Source organism: Suricata suricatta, chromosome 10 (assembly GCF_006229205.1).
Source record: "Suricata suricatta isolate VVHF042 chromosome 10, meerkat_22Aug2017_6uvM2_HiC, whole genome shotgun sequence".
Taxonomy (NCBI): domain Eukaryota; kingdom Metazoa; phylum Chordata; class Mammalia; order Carnivora; family Herpestidae; genus Suricata; species Suricata suricatta.
Window position 1 is genome coordinate 80,953,674 of NC_043709.1, and position 10,054 is coordinate 80,963,727.

Sequence of the window (10,054 nt, forward strand, 5' to 3'; positions counted from 1 at the left end):
CATTTGTCCTTGTTTGTTGATGTCATAGCTCATCTCAGGATGGTTTTCTAGAAGTACATATTAATTATATTTTAGTCTATTTTCTTGGTTGGCCACATTCTTATTATCCTGACACATGTCAAAGTTCATTTTAGGATTTCTGTATTTTTTTAATTCAACAAATATTTTTTTTGAGGGTCTACTCTGTATTCTGGTGATGGGATTTCAACAGTGAATAGAAAAAACCAAATCTTAGCTCACATATCGCTTAGTTTCTAGTTGGGGGAAGATAGACCGTGAACAAATAAATAAGTAAAACATATTGTGTGACAGATGGCGATAAGATCTGTGGAGAAAAGCAATGCAGATAAAGGAAAGAGAGAGCTCTGGAGTGGAAGTTGCAATTTTAAATAAGATGGCCAAGGACCTTACTAAGAAAGAAGCATCTCCGCAAAGACCTGAAGGAAAGGAAAGAGTCACATGGTTACCTGAGGAGAGGAGCCGTCAGGGCAGGAGGCACACTGAGTGCAGAAGCCCTGAGGTGAGTGTGTGCTGGTCTGTCCAGGGAGCCGGAGAGGAGGCTGGTGTGGCATCAAAAGAGGACGAGCAGATGTAATTAAGATCCCTAATCGCCTGGCTGAGTTAAAAGGGAAATTACAAAAGAGTGCCTAAAGGTAAGAGTGCCACAAGAAGCAGAAATTGCTGATGTGCTCTCCTGTTAGCCTTAAAGCAAACTGCCATGTTGTAGAGAGGGCCACAGCAGGCTTAGCTGACGGTCTCATGGCCACAACCACAACTGAATTCTGCCGACAATCAGTGAGCTTTGAAGAGGATCCCAGCTCCAGATGGGCCTCACACCCTGGCCGCTGTCTTCACCGCAGTCTTGACACATTGAGAAAAGGACCCAATTATGCTATGCCTAGACTCTTGACCGTGGAAATGGAGATAACCAGTATTTATTATCTGAAGATGCTCAATGCAGCAATAGAAATACAGCTGCTAGAAAGTATCGAGAACTTACAAGACACTAGGAATAGCAGATAATGAGGAGCCACTCCCCCCAGGGCTGAGACAGGGCACCCAAACAAGAGATGCTCTGCTTGCCCCTAAACCCCACACCCTGGGCTGAGATCTAGACGTCGTGGGACAGGGCAAGTGTGGTTCACTCAAAATCAAGGAAGTTGCCATGGTACTGCCCTGGCAGGATTTGTTGAAAATCTGCTTTGTGGAACTTGCTGGAAATCTGCCCTCTAGGATAGAAGTCACCAAACTACAGCCTGCAGCCTGGCCCACCACCTGTTTTTATACAGGCTAAGAGCTAAGAATGGTTTTTGCATTTTTAAGTGGTTGAAAAAAGTCAAATGACTATTTCCTGGTATGTGAAAGTTACATGAAATAAAAACATGTCTATAAATAATGTTTTATTGGAGCACATGCAAAAAAAGAGGAGGAGGATATACCATTAGGAAATTAGGGAAGGCTTCTCATAGGTCATTTTGAGGGTTCTGCCTTTGAATGAGATGGGAAGTTATTGGAAGTTTTGAACAAAGAAGCAACCAGGTTTTATTGTGAATGACCTGAACATTAGTGGATGAGTTTGAGGTCACTTAATGACGACTTCTAGAGAGTCAAGGTGATTTATAGAGCTGGGCGAAGGTTAAGTGTCTGAGAAGTTTCATAGTTTGGATAATTTTTGTTTTGTAAAACAAAAAAAAAAAAAAAAGGAAGGAGAGAATGGGGAGAGAGGGAGGGAAGGGGAGAAGAAGGAAGAAGGAAGAAAGAGAGGAAAAGATCAAGTATTGTTGAGACATTGGGAGTAGAAATTGTCATGATTACATTATCCATAGTCCTGAGGAGCCTGATGTGTTAAACAATCTGGAGACTATATACAGATGGTCCCCAGATTACCACGGTCAACTTAACCAGGTTTTTACTTTATGATGGTGAGAAACTCATACACGTTCAGAAGAAACCATACTTTGAATTTTGAATTTGGATCTTTTCCCGGGGTAGTGATACTCAGTACGGTCCTCTCTGCTGGTGCTGGACAGTGGCAGCCACAGCGCCCAGCCAGCCACGCAGTCGGGAGGGCCAACAACCTGTGCGCTGACAGCCATTCTGCACCTGTGCGGCCGTTCTGTTGTTCACCTTCAGTGTATCATGTTCAAGAGATTACAGGACACACTCAGCACTCCATTATAGGACAGGCTTTGTGTTAGATGGTTTTGTCTAAGCATAGGCTAACGGAAGGGTTCTGAGCACATTGGAGGTGGGCTAGGCTAAGCTGGGGTGTTCGATGCATTTTCGACTTGTGATATTTTCACTGTAGGATGGGTTTATTAGAAGGTAACCCCACCACAGGTCAAGGCAGATCGGCCGTGTGTTTCTAGTCATAATAAATCCATGATAGTTCTTTGTTTTTGCTCACAGCTTTTCTTTAGCCTGGGACAAGTCCTACCACCGCATCAGTTCAGCCATCTGCAAAACGCGCAAAAATTGTATTTGGAAACTTTTCCTTGGCATTCTGGAAGATTCAGTTAAGTAATGTCTGTAAAGTACTTCAAGATCCTAAAGAACAGAAAACTGAAAAAAAAAAAAAAACAGAGTTTTCAGTTATTTCAAGGAAGCACATTATTTGGGGCATCTCTTTTACCTTTATATATTATCTTAGTGATCATTTCTCCCAAATACTATTATTAATAGGTAATGTCTAATAGGGACTCAAGAGAGCCTGTTCTGGGAAGAAAAACCATCATTTTGGAAAAGCTAATTATTATACTGGACTTTATTACATTTGACCCTGTTTTCGTACCAAAAAAATATTAACAAAATGTAGTGAATAGTAGTTCTCAAAGTGTGGTCCTGACACCCTTGGAAGGTCCAAGACCTTTTTAGGAGGTCTGCAAGGTCAGACACATTTGTAATAATACTAAGCTATTGTTTTCTTTTTTCACCTTCATTTCTCTTATGAGTATACAGTGGAATTTTCTAGAGGCTGTTTTGTATCTAAATAGATAGTATTCAGGAGCAGACATGAGAATCTAGCTTCTTGAATTAAGCCAGACGTTCAAGAGATTTGCAAACATGTTAAAACAATGCTATTCTTCTTACTACTTTAAAATATGTAGTTATGTTATTTATGCTAACATGCAATGAGTTTATTACTGTTATTTGAAATGAATGAATACAGAACTCCATAATTTTTAAGTGTGTGAAAGGATCCTGAAATCAAAAAGTCCAAGAACCACTGTTTTGAATGTGAGTTGGTTTTTGAGCTGAAGTTTTTTGTTTTGTGCATCATGCACCAAGTATCCCAGAGTACCTGGTAGATATTAAGTGCTCAACAAGTACTCATTGACTGAATATGTGAATGAATGAATGGTTACTAACATTTCAGATGAACTAATATGGGCCTTTTAAGGGCCTGAAACAAACAGTAATGTTTGGGTCATTGAGGATTGTACATACGTTAGGATGGGCTTATTTTTTGTACCCATTAGAATTATTTGTAAAGAGAATTCTGAATAAAGTGAAGTAGCCATTTATCTATCCATTTGTAACCTCTCCATTCATTCACAGACCCTTGATATAAGAAATAATCACCTTTCCAGTGAAAACCAAGAATTTCTTCTGAGTCTTCAGGATCTGAATGGATGGTCCTCCTCTCTTTTTTGGTACATTCATGAAGCCCTGTCTCTTAGCTTTCACTGGACATTTGACAAGGCAAATAATCTTCATTTGACAAAGAAGAATCTGTCAAAAATGACTTGATTTTTTCAACTGAGGACATACGGATACTAAATTAGAAGCCTGGTCCCAAAGGGTTAATGCTTCTAGACTCCAGAATTAATGTTACAGCATATCTAATAATTGTGATTAAAGAGAAAAGACAGAAAATAGGAAATATAGGCTTGTAATTAATAGTCCAAAGAGCACCTCCTTAGAGAACTAGACGAAAGCAATCAAAGTATTAAAAGTATGACTTTTAATTTCCTAAAAACAAAACAAGCATTAAATAAAATATTATTGCATCAGGTAGATAGAAGCAAAAGCAAGAAGAGACTTAAATTGATTTGTAAAGACCTCACTTAGAGCTGGTTATTATTTCTATTATTTTCTTTAGGGCAGCTTATCAGCAAATCTTGATTAAGTAACTACTATATACTAAACTCTCCCTGGCTCATAAAATCTGAAAATTCAGTGGTCCCTGGCTCATAAAATTTATATTTCAGCAGAGGAAGAGACAAGCAGACAAATAAATAACCAAGATAATTTCAGATATGATGAGTGCTAAGTAAAAGAATGAAACAGGCCGTTGTGTTAAAGGATGATTATTTGAAGGGTAAAAGTGAGGGAATAGGGTAGTGAGTGCTGATGTAGACTGGGTGTGGGATCTCTCACTGAAGTGGCAGTATTAAGCTGACAACTGAAAGGCAGGGAGAGGCTTGGTGGCCTCTTGGTGGTGGAGCATGCAAGTATAAAACCCAAAGAGGTTAGAAGAAAAAGGTGGCTAGTGTAGTCGGAATCCAGAAAGAAGAAGAGTCCTACATGGTGTGGTCAGAGGTCTGTAAAAACCATGTCATCAAATAGCTTGAGGCAGTTTGAATTTTATTTCTGGGTGCAATGAAAAGCCTTGGAAGAGCCTGATCTAGTCATGAGACTCAATTTGCATTTTGAAAAGAAGCAGTCTGGCTGCCTCCTGGGAACTGGATTGTAGAGGAGCAAGAATAGAAGCAAGGACACCCGCTGGAGATGACTGCTCCTGTGGGACAGGGACGGCCGATGGGGGTTCAGACTGCAGTGCTGGCAGTGAGGAAGAGACAGGAGGACAGATGTGGGTCAGTGCATTCTTTGTTTGAAATTGTGCATAGAACGTGTCTGGCTCATAGGAGAAGTTTAACAAATGGTAGCTGTTCTGTCACTGGCGTATTCTTAAGCAAGAAGCTTGCAGAGATTAAGGAATTTGTTCTAGCTCACAGGATTAGCAAAGTCGGCCAGCGCGCTGGGTACTGTTACACCATTCACAAAACGCCTTACCTGAGGTCTTTTTCCTTCCAATCTTTTCAGCATTTAGCTGCCGTTCTGATCTTCCTCAAACATTGCTTTCATCATGTTTATTTTGCTGATAAGCACATTATATGTATTTATGCAGTAATGGAGTAATTGCAGTGAACTAGGCTTGCCTGGATGGGTGGGGTTCACACACATAAGACAGGGGTTTTGCCTCTGGGAGTTTAGAATTTACTTGGGGAGACATAATTAACTTATATGAAATAACAGAGAGCAAGAAAGAGAGAGAGAGAGATCAAAAAGAGATGGCATAATTAACAGCTTTCCTAAAGGAGGTAGGACTTCTAGATCTTGAAAGAGAGAATTTTAGCAACGAGAGAGGCAAAAAGAAGCGAGGCGAAAAGAAGCAAACACGACATCCTGGGTTTGTGGCACACCGACGAGATGGGCTTGAGAGGAGAGGGTCTGCTCTGGGAAGGCGCACGACAAGGTCACAGGGTAGGATGGCGTCCGGCCGTGCATGTGAGCAAACGCTGCGCATTCAGGGTTTGGACCTGTTTCGCCTAGATATAAAGCACTATTGATGATTTAAAAGCAAGATTCAGTCATAGCGAACGCTTTGCTGGGACCAGTGATCATCTCCCTGCCTAATTTCTAAGGTAATTATCATCATCTTTAGGTACTCATTAGGTACTTAGCTTGTAACTCTTTGCATTTAAAAACTGTATAATCTGAATGACTGCAGCCTATATGGAGTAGGTAAATGTTTGATGATGATGAAAGACATGTGGAAGGAAGATTAATTTGGCAACAGTGTATGGCCTGATTTGAAAAGAAGAAAACCAAGAGGTAGGGAAATCACAAGAAGTTTCTCCAGGAAATGTAGACATGAAGGAAGGAATGTGGAAGACACATACAAGAAGATATTTAGGAAGTATCATTAAAAGGAGCTGAAGCAGTTTGAATGTGGAGTGGGTTAAAAATTAATGTACATTTTTAAATCTAAGTGTTTGAAGGGGCCATGATGCTGCTCAAGTAAGATGGAAAAATTGGGAGAGGGAATTGATTTGGGGGAATTAAGGTGAAGAATATGGTTTTGGATAGGCATCCAAGATGAGAGGACATTCATTTAAAAATGGCCTAGAATTTCACTAGAAGTGTATGAAGTGATTGTAGAAACAGGGCTGAACTTTTGTTATAATTTTGTTCAACAACTATTTATAGAAGCCCTACTATGTGCTAAGAGCTATGGGATACAGAGTCAAATGAGGCAGAGACTTTGAGGAATTAACAACTTAATGGGGGAAAAACAGATAAGCAAAAAGGGAATATAAAGTCTAATGAAGTAAGTGTCCAGAGGAGATTATATGCTGAGAAAGTGAATTAAACAGCACCTATTAGTGGTACAAATTTCCCACTGGAGAAAACTGATGGAGAATCCATAAAAGCACCCATAGGTAGCTCCTTCTGCTTAATTCTTCCCCCTCTGTGACCTGCTACTCTGGCCACAGTCGTTTGGATTCAGGATTGGCCCCCAAATGAAGGCAGCCGTCTCTTAGCCAGGCATAAAGAAGACCAGCCACCAGTTAGGTGACCCATCAGGAAAGTTGTTCCCCATAAAAGCCCTTCTTGTTGAACAGCGAATGATAGATACATTTAGATCCTCTCACTGGGGATGTTTTGAATGTAAGTGACAGAGAGTAGTCGCTAGACGCAGAGATAGCCGTTGAAGTCAGGACTGTGTATGTGGAAGAGGCAGAGAGATGCTGATTCAGGAGAACGGCAAGATTACTAGAGCATGGGCAATAATGGATGCTTGTTAACAAGAAGATGAACAAGGCACCAGAGCCTGTTGCTGGATCATGCGAACTGCAGTTAATTTCTGGAATCAGTAGGAGTTCTGGCTGATGATATGGTTTTCTAAAGTTTCCTTATTTCCTAAATAAACCCTCAGCTTTTGTAGGGCTCTGAACATGTCCTGGCACTTTATGTCTCATAGAAGAGCCCAGCTAGCACAACGAAATTCCTGTTGTTTTGGCTTTGATTATACCTGCAGAAGAGGGTATCTGGGGAAGGACAGGTCAGTATGATCTTCATAAAGCAAGATCTGAGGATGTGCACAAGGGTCCTTGTGTGGCTGTCTTCCCAAAAGAGTGTAACAACAGTAGAGGGTAAAAACCTCAGTTCCCTCCTAGAGCGAGCCTGGAACCCCCAAGCTTATACTTTTTTGCAATTCCCTCCCTCTTTTCCCATCACGATCACCGTGTAGGTTTGTGTGCTTGTCTTGGGGGAGAGCAAAGAAAAGGAGAGCCATGGAGACCATTCAATGCAGCCATGAAGCTTAAGGAAGAAAACCCCAGAAGACAGTACAAAGTGCGGCTGCCAAGAGCAATGTGAGTGTGTAGATTTGGGTTCCTCAGTGTACAGACTGCTCACCACCAGTTTGGGATCACCTGACTTATTAAAAATGAAGATTTCTAGATCACCTTGGACCAACCGAATGGAATCTCTGGGCTAGGGCCCAGGAACTTGTGGTTTTGTAAGTATGTGAGGTGCTCTGTGAAGCGCCTTCCTTTGAGACCCACTGCCATTGGCCTTGGGACAAGGAAAGAAAGAAAATGTTGGGGAGGAGGCTGCTGGCTTCTAAGAAAGCACCCAGGCCGGAAGGGTGGAAATGCATGGCATGGCACATGCGTACATTGCTGGAGGAGTGACAAGGAAGGGGAGAGAGGGTGTGTGAGGTATGGCTGGAGTATAGGGTGCACAGAACAGAGCTCAGGATGCAGGGCTGCTCTGGGAATTGTGAGCCCCGATGATAACCGAGACCATGGGGATGGATTAGGTTTCTGCTAATGCCAGAATTTTTGCAATCAGCATAAAAATACTATAGAAAGCGTTCCCTTCCTCTTTATTATAGTCCTTTTAAGATTTACGGAGCACCAACTACCGCGACAACAGTGCATTAGCAGCTGTCAAAGAAAACAAGAGCTTGTCATGTATTTGAAGTTGGACCAGAACAAAATCTGTAATTTATATCTAAGAGTGACTACAAAGCAACATACAAGAAGTGCAAATTCATTCATTTAACAAAAACTCATTGTGCCCATTACGTGCAGACACTTTCCTTGACTCCACAAAGGTGTGGTTTATCAGAAGGTGACCTGGGTGAGCTTAAAGGCAGATTTTGAAAGAAGGTGAAAACAGACTACAGAGAGTTTAAGGTACTCTAAGTAAGGATTTAAAGTCAGAGTTCAGAAGGAGGGTATGTAACTTCATTCATCCAACATTCCATAAATATTTATTGCGTGCCTACTGTGTTGCAGACACTGGAAATATAGCAGTATGTAAAACAGACAAAAAAAGAATCCCTGCCCTCCTGGAGCTTAATATTCTGGTGGAAGAAAGACAAGAAAACACAATAAATAAGTTACATATAGTATATTAGAAAATGGTAAGTGCTTTGGAAAAAATACAGCAGGAAGGACAGGATTTGGGGGTGAAGAGGGAGAAATACACTATCAAAGATGATTTTGTGGGAAGAATTCATTGGAAGGGGACATTTGAACAAAGAGTTATAAGTAGGTGTCAGAGGGAGATTTGTGAATATGCATTGAACATGTGTTCTGGTAGAGGTTACAAATTCCCCAAGAGAGAAGCCCGCCTGGCATTTTCCAGGAACAGCCAGGAACCAGTGTGTGTGTGTGCAAGTGAGGAAAGGACTATTAGGATAGAGTGCAGAGGGATAAGGGGTGAGGGGTGTCAAATAACCTAAGGCCGTGTAGCACTTGGAGATTTTTGCTTTTCTGTTAAGCAGGATGGGAGCCCCTAGAGCTGGGAGCAGAGGAGTGAACATGACCTGACATGAAGGGTACTTCATTTCAGCTGTGTGAACTTAGACTCAATTTTAACCTCTGTAAATATGTTTCCTCATCTATAAAATAGTGAAAAGTATTTGACCTCATGAAGCTGTCATGCTGATTAAATAAGATGAGATGTGCAAAACACTTACCAACAACTCAGCAGAGTGGGCATATTCTTTTCCCTTTCACAGCTTCCACTTTCTCTCTTCTGTCTCTTCTACCTGGTACCAGGTGCTAGGAGAGAAAGGCCAGGGTAAGCCTTTCAGGGGACAGCACACAAAACATGTAGGAAGAAAAGGGTGACAACTGGTGTAAGGCCTACGTTTAACAGACATAATAATTGGTATTTAAAACAATCGTTTTATTCGTGTTTTATGATGTGGACCAGAAAGACAGAACTGGAAGTAGAGACTAGATGGGTGGTCCTATTAGGGATAGATGCTGGTCTGCCAGGCCTCAATCTTAAAAACTTTCCCAGTTTACCTTTCTAGGTACTTTATCAGACTCTGGGTTATGCTAACAGTTTTAATTGTTCCATTGTTAAACGTGTCAACTCCCTGAACTGTTAACTGATTAATCTCAGTCTTCTAATTAACGTTTGAGTGATTCTCCTCAGATTAAACTATCAAGGGCACTTCTACTTAAAGACCGTTTGTCTTCTGTTTGTGCCCTCATGGGCAGTAGGTACATCTGAGGTCGCTGTTTAAAATGACCTGTGGTGACTTCAAAACATCCATAAATACAGTAACATAAAACAACAGACCTCCTCCCTGTTGGGATTAATGACGAAAGGGTGTGTCACATATGTTTGGGCTTGGGGCTAGGTTCCTAGCCCCCAGTGTTGAGGCCGGTAATCACCAAGCCATGGTCAGAAAGCCCCTGGGTGGGGAACTGTCTGCCTAAGTCACCGATGTCGCCTCCCACATTTGGTGACTGCATGTTTATTTACTTGCAGCAAATGACAGTGAATAAATGAACGTGCACAAGTGTAGCCGACCCCGAGGGGCGCTGGACTTTCCGAGGCTTGTCCGAGTAGACCCGAAGGGGGTGCGGCACGGGTAGCCCACGGCGCGCCGGCCCGGGTCTGAGTATTCGGTTGCGGGCTGGGCTCTGAGGCTAGAGCCCGGAGGCCGGCCGCCGCGTGGGTCCGGCGGTCCCTTCTCCCCGCCCCGCCGAGGCGCCGCCCAGACCCCCCAGCTCGGCCG

At 42.2% G+C, this 10,054-nt stretch overlaps 1 long non-coding RNA gene across 2 annotated transcripts; it reads right to left on the reverse strand.

Annotated features, from left to right (window-relative positions):
- Positions 1–2,296: 2,296 nt before the first annotated feature.
- LOC115303485 lies at positions 2,297–9,953 on the reverse strand. Of its 2 annotated transcripts, XR_003914080.1 has the most exons (3): positions 9,799–9,953; positions 8,999–9,083; positions 2,297–2,562 (listed from the first exon to the last, which is right to left on the reverse strand). It is a non-coding gene; the product is annotated as an uncharacterized LOC115303485 (long non-coding RNA). The 2 variants fall into 2 exon arrangements; XR_003914081.1 differs by lacking the exon at positions 9,799–9,953 and having other exon boundaries at positions 8,999–9,106.
- Positions 9,954–10,054: the final 101 nt, after the last annotated feature.